We start from the raw sequence: 15,816 nt of genomic DNA, 5'->3' as shown, positions 1-15,816 counted from the left end.
CAAAGTTTGGCATGTAACTTCTGCCTGAATGGTTTTCTTTATGTTTTAAGTGTTATAACATGCTTCTGTGGGTATTTATACATGGTAAAGTTGTTTTGTGAAGATGTTTAGCCCTTAGATTCACTTTTTGAGACTTTCCTTTTTGTATTGCTCTAAAGTGCGTTTCAGCTCCTGAATAGTGTTTTCAATGCATTTACAAAGTTTGGCATGTAACTTCTGCCTGAATGGTTTTCTTGATGTTTGAAGTGTTATAACATGCTTCTGTGGGTATTTATACATGGTAAAGTTGTTTTGTGAAGATGTTTAGCCCTTAGATTCCCTTTTTGAGACTTTCCTTTTTGTATTGCTCTAAAGTGATTTTCAGCTCCTGAATGGCGTTTTCAATGCATTTACAAAGTTTGGCATCTAACTTCTGCCTGAATGGTTTTCTTGATGTTTGAAGTGTTATAACATGCTTCTGTGGCTGCATATATATTGAAAAGGTGTTTTGTGAAGATATTTAGCCCTTAGATTCACTTTTTGAGACTTTCCTTTTTGTATTGCTCCAAAGTGCGTTTCAGCTCCTGAATAGTGTTTTCAATGCATTTACAAAGTTTGTCATGCAACTTCTGTCTGGATGGTTTTCTTGATGTTTGAAGTGTTATAACATGCTTCTGTGGGTATTTATACATGGTAAAGGTGTTTTGTGAAGATGTTTAGCCCTTAGATTCACTTTTTGAGACTTTCCTTTTTGTATTGCTCTAAAGTGCTTTTCAGCTTCTGAATAGCGTTTTCAATGCATTTACAAAGTTCGGCATGTAACTTCTCTCTGAACGGTTTTCTTGATGTTTGAAGTGTTATAACATGCTTCTGTGGGTAAATACATGGTAAAGTAGTTTTGTGAAGATGTTTAGCCCTTAGATTCACTTTTTGAGACTTTCCTTTTTGTATTGCTCTAAAGTGCGTTTCAGCTCCTGAATAGTGTTTTCAATGCATTTACAAAGTTTGGCATGTAACTTCTGCCTGAATGGTTTTCTTGATGTTTGAAGTGTTATAACACGCTTCTGTGGCTGCATATATATTGAAAAGGTGTTTTGTGAAGATGTTTAGCCCTTAGATTCACTTTTTGAGACTTTCCTTTTTGTATTGCACTAAAGTGCGTTTCAGCTCCTGAATAGCGTTTTCAATGCATTTACAAAGTTTGGCATGTAACTTCTGCCTGAATGGTTTTCTTTATGTTTTAAGTGTTATAACATGCTTCTGTGGGTATTTATACATGGTAAAGTTGTTTTGTGAAGATGTTTAGCCCTTAGATTCACTTTTTGAGACTTTCCTTTTTGTATTGCTCTAAAGTGCGTTTCAGCTCCTGAATAGTGTTTTCAATGCATTTACAAAGTTTGGCATGTAACTTCTGCCTGAATGGTTTTCTTGATGTTTGAAGTATTATAACATGCTTCTGTGGCTGCATATATATTGAAAATGTGTTTTGTGAAAGGCATGCAACTTCTGTCTGATTGGTTTTCTTGATGTTTGTATAACATGCTTCTGTGGGTATTTATACATGGTAAAGTTGTTTTGTGAAGATGTTTAGCCGTTAGATTCATTTTTTGAGACTTTCCTGTTTGTATTGCTCTAAAGTGCGTTTCAGCTCCTGAATAGCGTTTTCAATGCATTTACAAAGTTTGGCATGTAACTTCTCTCTGAATGGTTTTCTTAATGTTTGAAGTGTTATAACATGCTTCTGTGGTATTTATACATGGTAAAGTTGTTTTGTGAAGATGTTTAGCCCTTAGATTCACTTTTTGAGACTTTCCTTTTCATATTGCTCTGAAGTGCGTTTCAGCTCCTGAATAGCGTTTTCAATGCATTTACAAAGTTTGGCATGTAACTTCTGCCTGAATGGTTTTCTTGATGTTTGAAGTGTTATACCATGCTTCTGTGGCTGCATATATATTGAAAAGGTGTTTTGTGAAGATATTTAGCCCTTAGATTCACTTTTTGAGACTTTCCTTTTTGTATTGCTCCAAAGTGCGTTTCAGCTCCTGAATAGTGTTTTCAATGCATTTACAAAGTTTGTCATGCAACTTCTGTCTGGATGGTTTTCTTGATGTTTGAAGTGTTATAACATGCTTCTGTGGGTATTTATACATGGTAAAGTAGTTTTGTGAAGATGTTTAGCCCTTAGATTCACTTTTTGAGACTTTCCTTTTTGTATTGCTCTAAAGTGCGTTTCAGCTCCTGAATAGTGTTTTCAATGCATTTACAAAGTTTGGCATGTAACTTCAGCCTGAATGGTTTTCTTGATGTTTGAAGTGTTATAACATGCTTCTGTGGCTGCATTTATGTTGAAAATGTGTTTTGTGAAGATGTTTAGCCTTTAGATTCTGTTTTTGAGACTTTCCTTTTTGTATTGCTCTAAATTGCGTTTCAGCTCCTGAATAGTGTTTTCAATGCATTTACAAAGTTTGGCATGTAACTTCTGCCTGAATGGTTTTCTTGATGTTTGAAGTGTTATAACATGCTTCTGTGGCTGCATGTATATTGAAAAGGTGTTTTGTGAAGATGTTTAGCCCTTAGATTCACTTTTTGAGACTTTCCTTTTTGTATTGCTCTAAAGTGCGTTTCAGCTCCTGAATAGCGTTTTCAATGCATTTACAAAGTTTGGCATGCAACTTCTGTCTGAATGGTTTTCCTGATGTTTGAAGTGTTTTAACATGCTTCTGTGGCTGCTTTCATATTGAAAAGGTGTTTTGTGAAGATGTTTAGCCCTTAGATTCACTTTTTGAGACTTTCCTTTTTGTATTGCTCTAAAGTGCTTTTCAGCTTCTGAATAGCGTTTTCAATGCATTTACAAAGTTCGGCATGTAACTTCTCTCTGAACGGTTTTCTTGATGTTTGAAGTGTTATAACATGCTTCTGTGGGTAAATACATGGTAAAGTTGTTTTGTGAAGATGTTTAGCCCTTAGATTCACTTTTTGAGACTTTCCTTTTTGTATTGCTCTAAAGTGCGTTTCAGCTCCTGAATAGCGTTTTCAATGCATTTACAAAGTTTGGCATGTAACTTCTGCCTGAATGGTTTTCTTGATGTTTGAAGTGTTATAACACGCTTCTGTGGCTGTATATATATATTGAAAAGGTGTTTTGTGAAGATGTTTAGCCCTTAGATTCACTTTTTGAGACTTTCCTTTTTGTATTGCTCTAAAGTGCGTTTCAGCTCCTGAATAGCGTTTTCAATGCATTTACAAAGTTTGGCATGTAACTTCTGCCTGAATGGTTTTCTTGATGTTTGAAGTGTTATAACATGCTTCTGTGGGTATTTATACATGGTAAAGTTGTTTTGTGAACATGTTTAGCCCTTAGATTCACTTTTTGAGACTTTTCTTTTTGTATTGCTCTAAAGTGCGTTTCAGCTCCTGAATAGTGTTTTCAATGAATTTACAAAGTTTGGCATGTAACTTCTGCCTGAATGGTTTTCTTGATGTTTGAAGTGTTATAACATGCTTCTGTGGCTGCTTTCATATTGAAAAGGTGTTTTGTGAAGATGTTTAGCCCTTAGATTCACTTTTTGAGACTTTCCTTTTTGTATTGCTCTAAAGTGCGTTTCAGCTCCTGAATAGTGTTTTCAATGCATTTACAAAGTTTGGCATGTAACTTCTGCCTGAATGGTTTTCTTGATGTTTGAAGTGTTATAACATGCTTCTGTGGCTGCATATATACTGAAAAGGTGTTTTGTGAAGATATTTAGCCCTTAGATTCACTTTTTGAGACTTTCCTTTTTGTATTGCTCCAAAGTGCGTTTCAGTTCCTGAATAGTGTTTTCAATGCATTTACAAAGTTTGTCATGCAACTTCTGTCTGGATGGTTTTCTTGATGTTTGAAGTGTTATAACATGCTTCTGTGGGTATTTATACATGGTAAAGTAGTTTTGTGAAGATGTTTAGCCCTTAGATTCACTTTTTGAGACTTTCCTTTTTGTATTGCTCTAAAGTGCGTTTCAGCTCCTGAATAGCGTTTTCAATGCATTTACAAAGTTCGGCATGTAACTTCTCTCTGAACGGTTTTCTTGATGTTTGAAGTGTTATAACATGCTTCTGTGGGTAAATACATGGTAAAGTTGTTTTGTGAAGATGTTTAGCCCTTAGATTCACTTTTTGAGACTTTCCTTTTTGTATTGCTCTAAAGTGCGTTTCAGCTCCTGAATAGTGTTTTCAATGCATTTACAAAGTTTGGCATGTAACTTCTGCCTGAATGGTTTTCTTGATGTTTGAAGTGTTATAACACGCTTCTGTGGCTGCATATATATTGAAAAGGTGTTTTGTGAAGATGTTTAGCCCTTAGATTCACTTTTTGAGACTTTCCTTTTTGTATTGCACTAAAGTGCGTTTCAGCTTCTGAATAGCGTTTTCAATGCATTTACAAAGTTTGGCATGTAACTTCTGCCTGAATGGTTTTCTTTATGTTTTAAGTGTTATAACATGCTTCTGTGGGTATTTATACATGGTAAAGTTGTTTTGTGAAGATGTTTAGCCCTTAGATTCACTTTTTGAGACTTTCCTTTTTGTATTGCTCTAAAGTGCGTTTCAGCTCCTGAATAGCGTTTTCAATGCATTTACAAAGTTTGGCATGTAACTTCTGCCTGAATGGTTTTCTTGATGTTTGAAGTGTTATAACATGCTTCTGTGGGTATTTATACATGGTAAAGTTGTTTTGTGAAGATGTTTAGCCCTTAGATTCACTTTTTGAGACTTTCCTTTTTGTATTGCTCTAAAGTGCGTTTCAGCTCCTGAATAGTGTTTTCAATGAATTTACAAAGTTTGGCATGTAACTTCTGCCTGAATGGTTTTCTTGATGTTTGAAGTGTTATAACATGCTTCTGTGGCTGCTTTCATATTGAAAAGGTGTTTTGTGAAGATGTTTAGCCCTTAGATTCACTTTTTGAGACTTTCCTTTTTGTATTGCTCTAAAGTGCGTTTCAGCTCCTGAATAGTGTTTTCAATGCATTTACAAAGTTTGGCATGTAACTTCTGCCTGAATGGTTTTCTTGATGTTTGAAGTGTTATAACATGCTTCTGTGGCTGCATATATATTGAAAAGGTGTTTTGTGAAGATATTTAGCCCTTAGATTCACTTTTTGAGACTTTCCTTTTTGTATTGCTCCAAAGTGCGTTTCAGTTCCTGAATAGTGTTTTCAATGCATTTACAAAGTTTGTCATGCAACTTCTGTCTGGATGGTTTTCTTGATGTTTGAAGTGTTATAACATGCTTCTGTGGGTATTTATACATGGTAAAGTAGTTTTGTGAAGATGTTTAGCCCTTAGATTCACTTTTTGAGACTTTCCTTTTTGTATTGCTCTAAAGTGCGTTTCAGCTCCTGAATAGCGTTTTCAATGCATTTACAAAGTTTGGCATGTAACTTCTGCCTGAATGGTTTTCTTGATGTTTGAAGTGTTATAACATGCTTCTGTGGCTGCTTTCATATTGAAAAGGTGTTTTGTGAAGATGTTTAGCCCTTAGATTCACTTTTTGAGACTTTCCTTTTTGTATTGCTCTAAAGTGCTTTTCAGCTTCTGAATAGCGTTTTCAATGCATTTACAAAGTTCGGCATGTAACTTCTCTCTGAACGGTTTTCTTGATGTTTGAAGTGTTATAACATGCTTCTGTGGGTAAATACATGGTAAAGTTGTTTTGTGAAGATGTTTAGCCCTTAGATTCACTTTTTGAGACTTTCCTTTTTGTATTGCTCTAAAGTGCGTTTCAGCTCCTGAATAGTGTTTTCAATGCATTTACAAAGTTTGGCATGTAACTTCTGCCTGAATGGTTTTCTTGATGTTTGAAGTGTTATAACACGCTTCTGTGGCTGCATATATATTGAAAAGGTGTTTTGTGAAGATGTTTAGCCCTTAGATTCACTTTTTGAGACTTTCCTTTTTGTATTGCACTAAAGTGCGTTTCAGCTTCTGAATAGCGTTTTCAATGCATTTACAAAGTTTGGCATGTAACTTCTGCCTGAATGGTTTTCTTTATGTTTTAAGTGTTATAACATGCTTCTGTGGGTATTTATACATGGTAAAGTTGTTTTGTGAAGATGTTTAGCCCTTAGATTCACTTTTTGAGACTTTCCTTTTTGTATTGCTCTAAAGTGCGTTTCAGCTCCTGAATAGTGTTTTCAATGCATTTACAAAGTTTGGCATGTAACTTCTGCCTGAATGGTTTTCTTGATGTTTGAAGTGTTATAACATGCTTCTGTGGCTGCATATATACTGAAAAGGTGTTTTGTGAAGATATTTAGCCCTTAGATTCACTTTTTGAGACTTTCCTTTTTGTATTGCTCCAAAGTGCGTTTCAGTTCCTGAATAGTGTTTTCAATGCATTTACAAAGTTTGTCATGCAACTTCTGTCTGGATGGTTTTCTTGATGTTTGAAGTGTTATAACATGCTTCTGTGGGTATTTATACATGGTAAAGTAGTTTTGTGAAGATGTTTAGCCCTTAGATTCACTTTTTGAGACTTTCCTTTTTGTATTGCTCTAAAGTGCGTTTCAGCTCCTGAATAGCGTTTTCAATGCATTTACAAAGTTCGGCATGTAACTTCTCTCTGAACGGTTTTCTTGATGTTTGAAGTGTTATAACATGCTTCTGTGGGTAAATACATGGTAAAGTTGTTTTGTGAAGATGTTTAGCCCTTAGATTCACTTTTTGAGACTTTCCTTTTTGTATTGCTCTAAAGTGCGTTTCAGCTCCTGAATAGTGTTTTCAATGCATTTACAAAGTTTGGCATGTAACTTCTGCCTGAATGGTTTTCTTGATGTTTGAAGTGTTATAACACGCTTCTGTGGCTGCATATATATTGAAAAGGTGTTTTGTGAAGATGTTTAGCCCTTAGATTCACTTTTTGAGACTTTCCTTTTTGTATTGCTCTAAAGTGCGTTTCAGTTCCTGAATAGTGTTTTCAATGCATTTACAAAGTTTGTCATGCAACTTCTGTCTGGATGGTTTTCTTGATGTTTGAAGTGTTATAACATGCTTCTGTGGGTATTTATACATGGTAAAGTAGTTTTGTGAAGATGTTTAGCCCTTAGATTCACTTTTTGAGACTTTCCTTTTTGTATTGCTCTAAAGTGCGTTTCAGCTCCTGAATAGCGTTTTCAATGCATTTACAAAGTTTGGCATGTAACTTCTGCCTGAATGGTTTTCTTGATGTTTGAAGTGTTATAACATGCTTCTGTGGCTGCTTTCATATTGAAAAGGTGTTTTGTGAAGATGTTTAGCCCTTAGATTCACTTTTTGAGACTTTCCTTTTTGTATTGCTCTAAAGTGCTTTTCAGCTTCTGAATAGCGTTTTCAATGCATTTACAAAGTTCGGCATGTAACTTCTCTCTGAACGGTTTTCTTGATGTTTGAAGTGTTATAACATGCTTCTGTGGGTAAATACATGGTAAAGTTGTTTTGTGAAGATGTTTAGCCCTTAGATTCACTTTTTGAGACTTTCCTTTTTGTATTGCTCTAAAGTGCGTTTCAGCTCCTGAATAGTGTTTTCAATGCATTTACAAAGTTTGGCATGTAACTTCTGCCTGAATGGTTTTCTTGATGTTTGAAGTGTTATAACACGCTTCTGTGGCTGCATATATATTGAAAAGGTGTTTTGTGAAGATGTTTAGCCCTTAGATTCACTTTTTGAGACTTTCCTTTTTGTATTGCACTAAAGTGCGTTTCAGCTTCTGAATAGCGTTTTCAATGCATTTACAAAGTTTGGCATGTAACTTCTGCCTGAATGGTTTTCTTTATGTTTTAAGTGTTATAACATGCTTCTGTGGGTATTTATACATGGTAAAGTTGTTTTGTGAAGATGTTTAGCCCTTAGATTCACTTTTTGAGACTTTCCTTTTTGTATTGCTCTAAAGTGCGTTTCAGCTCCTGAATAGTGTTTTCAATGCATTTACAAAGTTTGGCATGTAACTTCTGCCTGAATGGTTTTCTTGATGTTTGAAGTGTTATAACATGCTTCTGTGGGTATTTATACATGGTAAAGTTGTTTTGTGAAGATGTTTAGCCCTTAGATTCCCTTTTTGAGACTTTCCTTTTTGTATTGCTCTAAAGTGATTTTCAGCTCCTGAATGGCGTTTTCAATGCATTTACAAAGTTTGGCATCTAACTTCTGCCTGAATGGTTTTCTTGATGTTTGAAGTATTATAACATGCTTCTGTGGCTGCATATATATTGAAAATGTGTTTTGTGAAAGGCATGCAACTTCTGTCTGATTGGTTTTCTTGATGTTTGTATAACATGCTTCTGTGGGTATTTATACATGGTAAAGTTGTTTTGTGAAGATGTTTAGCCGTTAGATTCATTTTTTGAGACTTTCCTGTTTGTATTGCTCTAAAGTGCGTTTCAGCTCCTGAATAGCGTTTTCAATGCATTTACAAAGTTTGGCATGTAACTTCTCTCTGAATGGTTTTCTTAATGTTTGAAGTGTTATAACATGCTTCTGTGGTATTTATACATGGTAAAGTTGTTTTGTGAAGATGTTTAGCCCTTAGATTCACTTTTTGAGACTTTCCTTTTCATATTGCTCTAAAGTGCGTTTCAGCTCCTGAATAGCGTTTTCAATGCATTTACAAAGTTTGGCATGTAACTTCTGCCTGAATGGTTTTCTTGATGTTTGAAGTGTTATAACATGCTTCTGTGGCTGCATATATATTGAAAAGGTGTTTTGTGAAGATATTTAGCCCTTAGATTCACTTTTTGAGACTTTCCTTTTTGTATTGCTCCAAAGTGCGTTTCAGCTCCTGAATAGTGTTTTCAATGCATTTACAAAGTTTGTCATGCAACTTCTGTCTGGATGGTTTTCTTGATGTTTGAAGTGTTATAACATGCTTCTGTGGCTGCATTTATGTTGAAAATGTGTTTTGTGAAGATGTTTAGCCTTTAGATTCTGTTTTTGAGACTTTCCTTTTTGTATTGCTCTAAATTGCGTTTCAGCTCCTGAATAGTGTTTTCAATGCATTTACAAAGTTTGGCATGTAACTTCTGCCTGAATGGTTTTCTTGATGTTTGAAGTGTTATAACATGCTTCTGTGGCTGCATGTATATTGAAAAGGTGTTTTGTGAAGATGTTTAGCCCTTAGATTCACTTTTTGAGACTTTCCTTTTTGTATTGCTCTAAAGTGCGTTTTAGCTCCTGAATAGCGTTTTCAATGCATTTACAAAGTTTGGCATGCAACTTCTGTCTGAATGGTTTTCCTGATGTTTGAAGTGTTTTAACATGCTTCTGTGGCTGCTTTCATATTGAAAAGGTGTTTTGTGAAGATGTTTAGCCCTTAGATTCACTTTTTGAGACTTTCCTTTTTGTATTGCTCTAAAGTGCGTTTCAGCTCCTGAATAGCGTTTTCAATGCATTTACAAAGTTTGGCATGTAACTTCTGCCTGAATGGTTTTCTTGATGTTTGAAGTGTTATAACATGCTTCTGTGGGTATTTATACATGGTAAAGTTGTTTTGTGAACATGTTTAGCCCTTAGATTCACTTTTTGAGACTTTCCTTTTTGTATTGCACTAAAGTGCGTTTCAGCTCCTGAATAGCGTTTTCAATGCATTTACAAAGTTTGGCATGTAACTTCTGCCTGAATGGTTTTCTTTATGTTTTAAGTGTTATAACATGCTTCTGTGGGTATTTATACATGGTAAAGTTGTTTTGTGAAGATGTTTAGCCCTTAGATTCACTTTTTGAGACTTTCCTTTTTGTATTGCTCTAAAGTGCGTTTCAGCACCTGAATAGTGTTTTCAATGCATTTACAAAGTTTGGCATGTAACTTCTGCCTGAATGGTTTTCTTGATGTTTGAAGTGTTATAACATGCTTCTGTGGTATTTATACATGGTAAAGTTGTTTTGTGAAGATGTTTAGCCCTTAGATTCTCTTTTTGAGACTTTCCTTTTTGTATTGCTATAAAGTGATTTTCAGCTCCTGAATGGCGTTTTCAATGCATTTACAAAGTTTAGCATCTAACTTCTGCCTGAATGGTTTTCTTGATGTTTGAAGTATTATAACATGCTTCTGTGGCTGCATATATATTGAAAATGTGTTTTGTGAAAGGCATGCAACTTCTGTCTGATTGGTTTTCTTGATGTTTGTATAACATGCTTCTGTGGGTATTTATACATGGTAAAGTAGTTTTGTGAAGATGTTTAGCCGTTAGATTCATTTTTTGAGACTTTCCTGTTTGTATTGCTCTAAAGTGCGTTTCAGCTCCTGAATAGCGTTTTCAATGCATTTACAAAGTTTGGCATGTAACTTCTCTCTGAATGGTTTTCTTGATGTTTGAAGTGTTATAACATGCTTCTGTGGTATTTATACATGGTAAAGTTGTTTTGTGAAGATGTTTAGCCCTTAGATTCACTTTTTGAGACTTTCCTTTTTGTATTGCTCTAAAGTGCTTTTCAGCTTCTGAATAGCGTTTTCAATGCATTTACAAAGTTCGGCATGTAACTTCTCTCTGAACGGTTTTCTTGATGTTTGAAGTGTTATAACATGCTTCTGTGGGTAAATACATGGTAAAGTTGTTTTGTGAAGATGTTTAGCCCTTAGATTCACTTTTTGAGACTTTCCTTTTTGTATTGCTCTAAAGTGCGTTTCAGCTCCTGAATAGCATTTTCAATGCATTTACAAAGTTTGGCATGTAACTTCTGCCTGAATGGTTTTCTTGATGTTTGAAGTGTTATAACATGCTTCTGTGGGTATTTATACATGGTAAAGTTGTTTTGTGAAGATGTTTAGCCCTTAGATTCACTTTTTGAGACTTTCCTTTTTGTATTGCTCTAAAGTGCGTTTCAGCTCCTGAATAGTGTTTTCAATGCATTTACAAAGTTTGGCATGTAACTTCTGCCTGAATGGTTTTCTTGATGTTTGAAGTGTTATAACATGCTTCTGTGGGTATTTATACATGGTAAAGTTGTTTTGTGAAGATGTTTAGCCCTTAGATTCCCTTTTTGAGACTTTCCTTTTTGTATTGCTCTAAAGTGATTTTCAGCTCCTGAATGGCGTTTTCAATGCATTTACAAAGTTTGGCATCTAACTTCTGCCTGAATGGTTTTCTTGATGTTTGAAGTATTATAACATGCTTCTGTGGCTGCATATATATTGAAAATGTGTTTTGTGAAAGGCATGCAACTTCTGTCTGATTGGTTTTCTTGATGTTTGTATAACATGCTTCTGTGGGTATTTATACATGGTAAAGTTGTTTTGTGAAGATGTTTAGCCGTTAGATTCATTTTTTGAGACTTTCCTGTTTGTATTGCTCTAAAGTGCGTTTCAGCTCCTGAATAGCGTTTTCAATGCATTTACAAAGTTTGGCATGTAACTTCTCTCTGAATGGTTTTCTTGATGTTTGAAGTGTTATAACATGCTTCTGTGGTATTTATACATGGTAAAGTTGTTTTGTGAAGATGTTTAGCCCTTAGATTCACTTTTTGAGACTTTCCTTTTTGTATTGCTCTAAAGTGCGTTTCAGCTCCTGAATAGCGTTTTCAATGCATTTACAAAGTTTGGCATGTAACTTCTGCCTGAATGGTTTTCTTGATGTTTGAAGTGTTATAACATGCTTCTGTGGGTATTTATACATGGTAAAGTTGTTTTGTGAACATGTTTAGCCCTTAGATTCACTTTTTGAGACTTTCCTTTTTGTATTGCTCTAAAGTGCGTTTCAGCTCCTGAATAGTGTTTTCAATGAATTTACAAAGTTTGGCATGTAACTTCTGCCTGAATGGTTTTCTTGATGTTTGAAGTGTTATAACATGCTTCTGTGGCTGCTTTCATATTGAAAAGGTGTTTTGTGAAGATGTTTAGCCCTTAGATTCACTTTTTGAGACTTTCCTTTTTGTATTGCTCTAAAGTGCGTTTCAGCTCCTGAATAGCGTTTTCAATGCATTTACAAAGTTTGTCATGCAACTTCTGTCTGGATGGTTTTCTTGATGTTTGAAGTGTTATAACATGCTTCTGTGGCTGCCTTCATATTGAAAAGGTGTTCTGTGAAGATGTTTAGCCCTTAGATTCACTTTTTGAGACTTTCCTTTTTGTATTGCTCTAAAGTGCGTTTCAGCTCCTGAATAGTGTTTTCAATGCATTTACAAAGTTTGGCATGTAACTTCTGCCTGAATGGTTTTCTTGATGTTTGAAGTGTTATAACATGCTTCTGTGGCTGCTTTCATATTGAAAAGGTGTTTTGTGAAGATGTTTAGCCCTTAGATTCACTTTTTGAGACTTTCCTTTTTGTATTGCTCTAAAGTGCGTTTCAGCTCCTGAATAGCGTTTTCAATGCATTTACAAAGTTTGTCATGCAACTTCTGTCTGGATGGTTTTCTTGATGTTTGAAGTGTTATAACATGCTTCTGTGGCTGCCTTCATATTGAAAAGGTGTTCTGTGAAGATGTTTAGCCCTTAGATTCACTTTTTGAGACTTTCCTTTTTGTATTGCTCTAAAGTGCGTTTCAGCTCCTGAATAGTGTTTTCAATGCATTTACAAAGTTTGGCATGTAACTTCTGCCTGAATGGTTTTCTTGATGTTTGAAGTGTTATAACATGCTTCTGTGGCTGCATATATATTGAAAAGGTGTTTTGTGAAGATATTTAGCCCTTAGATTCACTTTTTGAGACTTTCCTTTTTGTATTGCTCCAAAGTGCGTTTCAGCTCCTGAATAGTGTTTTCAATGCATTTACAAAGTTTGTCATGCAACTTCTGTCTGGATGGTTTTCTTGATGTTTGAAGTGTTATAACATGCTTCTGTGGGTATTTATACATGGTAAAGTAGTTTTGTGAAGATGTTTAGCCCTTAGATTCACTTTTTGAGACTTTCCTTTTTGTATTGCTCTAAAGTGCGTTTCAGCTCCTGAATAGCGTTTTCAATGCATTTACAAAGTTTGGCATGTAACTTCTGCCTGAATGGTTTTCTTGATGTTTGAAGTGTTTTAACATGCTTCTGTGGCTGCTTTCATATTGAAAAGGTGTTTTGTGAAGATGTTTAGCCCTTAGATTCACTTTTTGAGACTTTCCTTTTTGTATTGCTCTAAAGTGCTTTTCAGCTTCTGAATAGCGTTTTCAATGCATTTACAAAGTTCGGCATGTAACTTCTCTCTGAACGGTTTTCTTGATGTTTGAAGTGTTATAACATGCTTCTGTGGGTAAATACATGGTAAAGTTGTTTTGTGAAGATGTTTAGCCCTTAGATTCACTTTTTGAGACTTTCCTTTTTGTATTGCTCTAAAGTGCGTTTCAGCTCCTGAATAGTGTTTTCAATGCATTTACAAAGTTTGGCATGTAACTTCTGCCTGAATGGTTTTCTTGATGTTTGAAGTGTTATAACATGCTTCTGTGGCTGCATATATATTGAAAAGGTGTTTTGTGAAGATATTTAGCCCTTAGATTCACTTTTTGAGACTTTCCTTTTTGTATTGCTCCAAAGTGCGTTTCAGCTCCTGAATAGTGTTTTCAATGCATTTACAAAGTTTGTCATGCAACTTCTGTCTGGATGGTTTTCTTGATGTTTGAAGTGTTATAACATGCTTCTGTGGGTATTTATACATGGTAAAGTAGTTTTGTGAAGATGTTTAGCCCTTAGATTCACTTTTTGAGACTTTCCTTTTTGTATTGCTCTAAAGTGCGTTTCAGCTCCTGAATAGTGTTTTCAATGCATTTACAAAGTTTGGCATGTAACTTCTGCCTGAATGGTTTTCTTGATGTTTGAAGTGTTATAACATGCTTCTGTGGTATTTATACATGGTAAAGTTGTTTTGTGAAGATGTTTAGCCCTTAGATTCTCTTTTTGAGACTTTCCTTTTTGTATTGCTATAAAGTGATTTTCAGCTCCTGAATGGCGTTTTCAATGCATTTACAAAGTTTAGCATCTAACTTCTGCCTGAATGGTTTTCTTGATGTTTGAAGTATTATAACATGCTTCTGTGGCTGCATATATATTGAAAATGTGTTTTGTGAAAGGCATGCAACTTCTGTCTGATTGGTTTTCTTGATGTTTGTATAACATGCTTCTGTGGGTATTTATACATGGTAAAGTAGTTTTGTGAAGATGTTTAGCCGTTAGATTCATTTTTTGAGACTTTCCTGTTTGTATTGCTCTAAAGTGCGTTTCAGCTCCTGAATAGCGTTTTCAATGCATTTACAAAGTTTGGCATGTAACTTCTCTCTGAATGGTTTTCTTGATGTTTGAAGTGTTATAACATGCTTCTGTGGTATTTATACATGGTAAAGTTGTTTTGTGAAGATGTTTAGCCCTTAGATTCACTTTTTGAGACTTTCCTTTTTGTATTGCTCTAAAGTGCTTTTCAGCTTCTGAATAGCGTTTTCAATGCATTTACAAAGTTCGGCATGTAACTTCTCTCTGAACGGTTTTCTTGATGTTTGAAGTGTTATAACATGCTTCTGTGGGTAAATACATGGTAAAGTTGTTTTGTGAAGATGTTTAGCCCTTAGATTCACTTTTTGAGACTTTCCTTTTTGTATTGCTCTAAAGTGCGTTTCAGCTCCTGAATAGCATTTTCAATGCATTTACAAAGTTTGGCATGTAACTTCTGTCTGGATGGTTTTCTTGATGTTTGAAGTGTTATAACATGCTTCTGTGGCTGCCTTCATATTGAAAAGGTGTTCTGTGAAGATGTTTAGCCCTTAGATTCACTTTTTGAGACTTTCCTTTTTGTATTGCTCTAAAGTGCGTTTCAGCTCCTGAATAGTGTTTTCAATGCATTTACAAAGTTTGGCATGTAACTTCTGCCTGAATGGTTTTCTTGATGTTTGAAGTGTTATAACATGCTTCTGTGGCTGCATATATATTGAAAAGGTGTTTTGTGAAGATATTTAGCCCTTAGATTCACTTTTTGAGACTTTCCTTTTTGTATTGCTCCAAAGTGCGTTTCAGCTCCTGAATAGTGTTTTCAATGCATTTACAAAGTTTGTCATGCAACTTCTGTCTGGATGGTTTTCTTGATGTTTGAAGTGTTATAACATGCTTCTGTGGGTATTTATACATGGTAAAGTAGTTTTGTGAAGATGTTTAGCCCTTAGATTCACTTTTTGAGACTTTCCTTTTTGTATTGCTCTAAAGTGCGTTTCAGCTCCTGAATAGCGTTTTCAATGCATTTACAAAGTTTGGCATGTAACTTCTGCCTGAATGGTTTTCTTGATGTTTGAAGTGTTTTAACATGCTTCTGTGGCTGCTTTCATATTGAAAAGGTGTTTTGTGAAGATGTTTAGCCCTTAGATTCACTTTTTGAGACTTTCCTTTTTGTATTGCTCTAAAGTGCTTTTCAGCTTCTGAATAGCGTTTTCAATGCATTTACAAAGTTCGGCATGTAACTTCTCTCTGAACGGTTTTCTTGATGTTTGAAGTGTTATAACATGCTTCTGTGGGTAAATACATGGTAAAGTTGTTTTGTGAAGATGTTTAGCCCTTAGATTCACTTTTTGAGACTTTCCTTTTTGTATTGCTCTAAAGTGCGTTTCAGCTCCTGAATAGTGTTTTCAATGCATTTACAAAGTTTGGCATGTAACTTCTGCCTGAATGGTTTTCTTGATGTTTGAAGTGTTATAACATGCTTCTGTGGCTGCATATATATTGAAAAGGTGTTTTGTGAAGATATTTAGCCCTTAGATTCACTTTTTGAGACTTTCCTTTTTGTATTGCTCCAAAGTGCGTTTCAGCTCCTGAATAGTGTTTTCAATGCATTTACAAAGTTTGTCATGCAACTTCTGTCTGGATGGTTTTCTTGATGTTTGAAGTGTTATAACATGCTTCTGTGGGTATTTATACATGGTAAAGTAGTTTTGTGAAGATGTT

The sequence above is a fragment of the Hypomesus nipponensis genome, chromosome 22, assembly GCF_054491055.1.
Source record: "Hypomesus nipponensis isolate SF chromosome 22, ASM5449105v1, whole genome shotgun sequence".
Classification (NCBI taxonomy): domain Eukaryota; kingdom Metazoa; phylum Chordata; class Actinopteri; order Osmeriformes; family Osmeridae; genus Hypomesus; species Hypomesus nipponensis.
Note: the sequence above shows the minus strand (reverse complement) of the source record.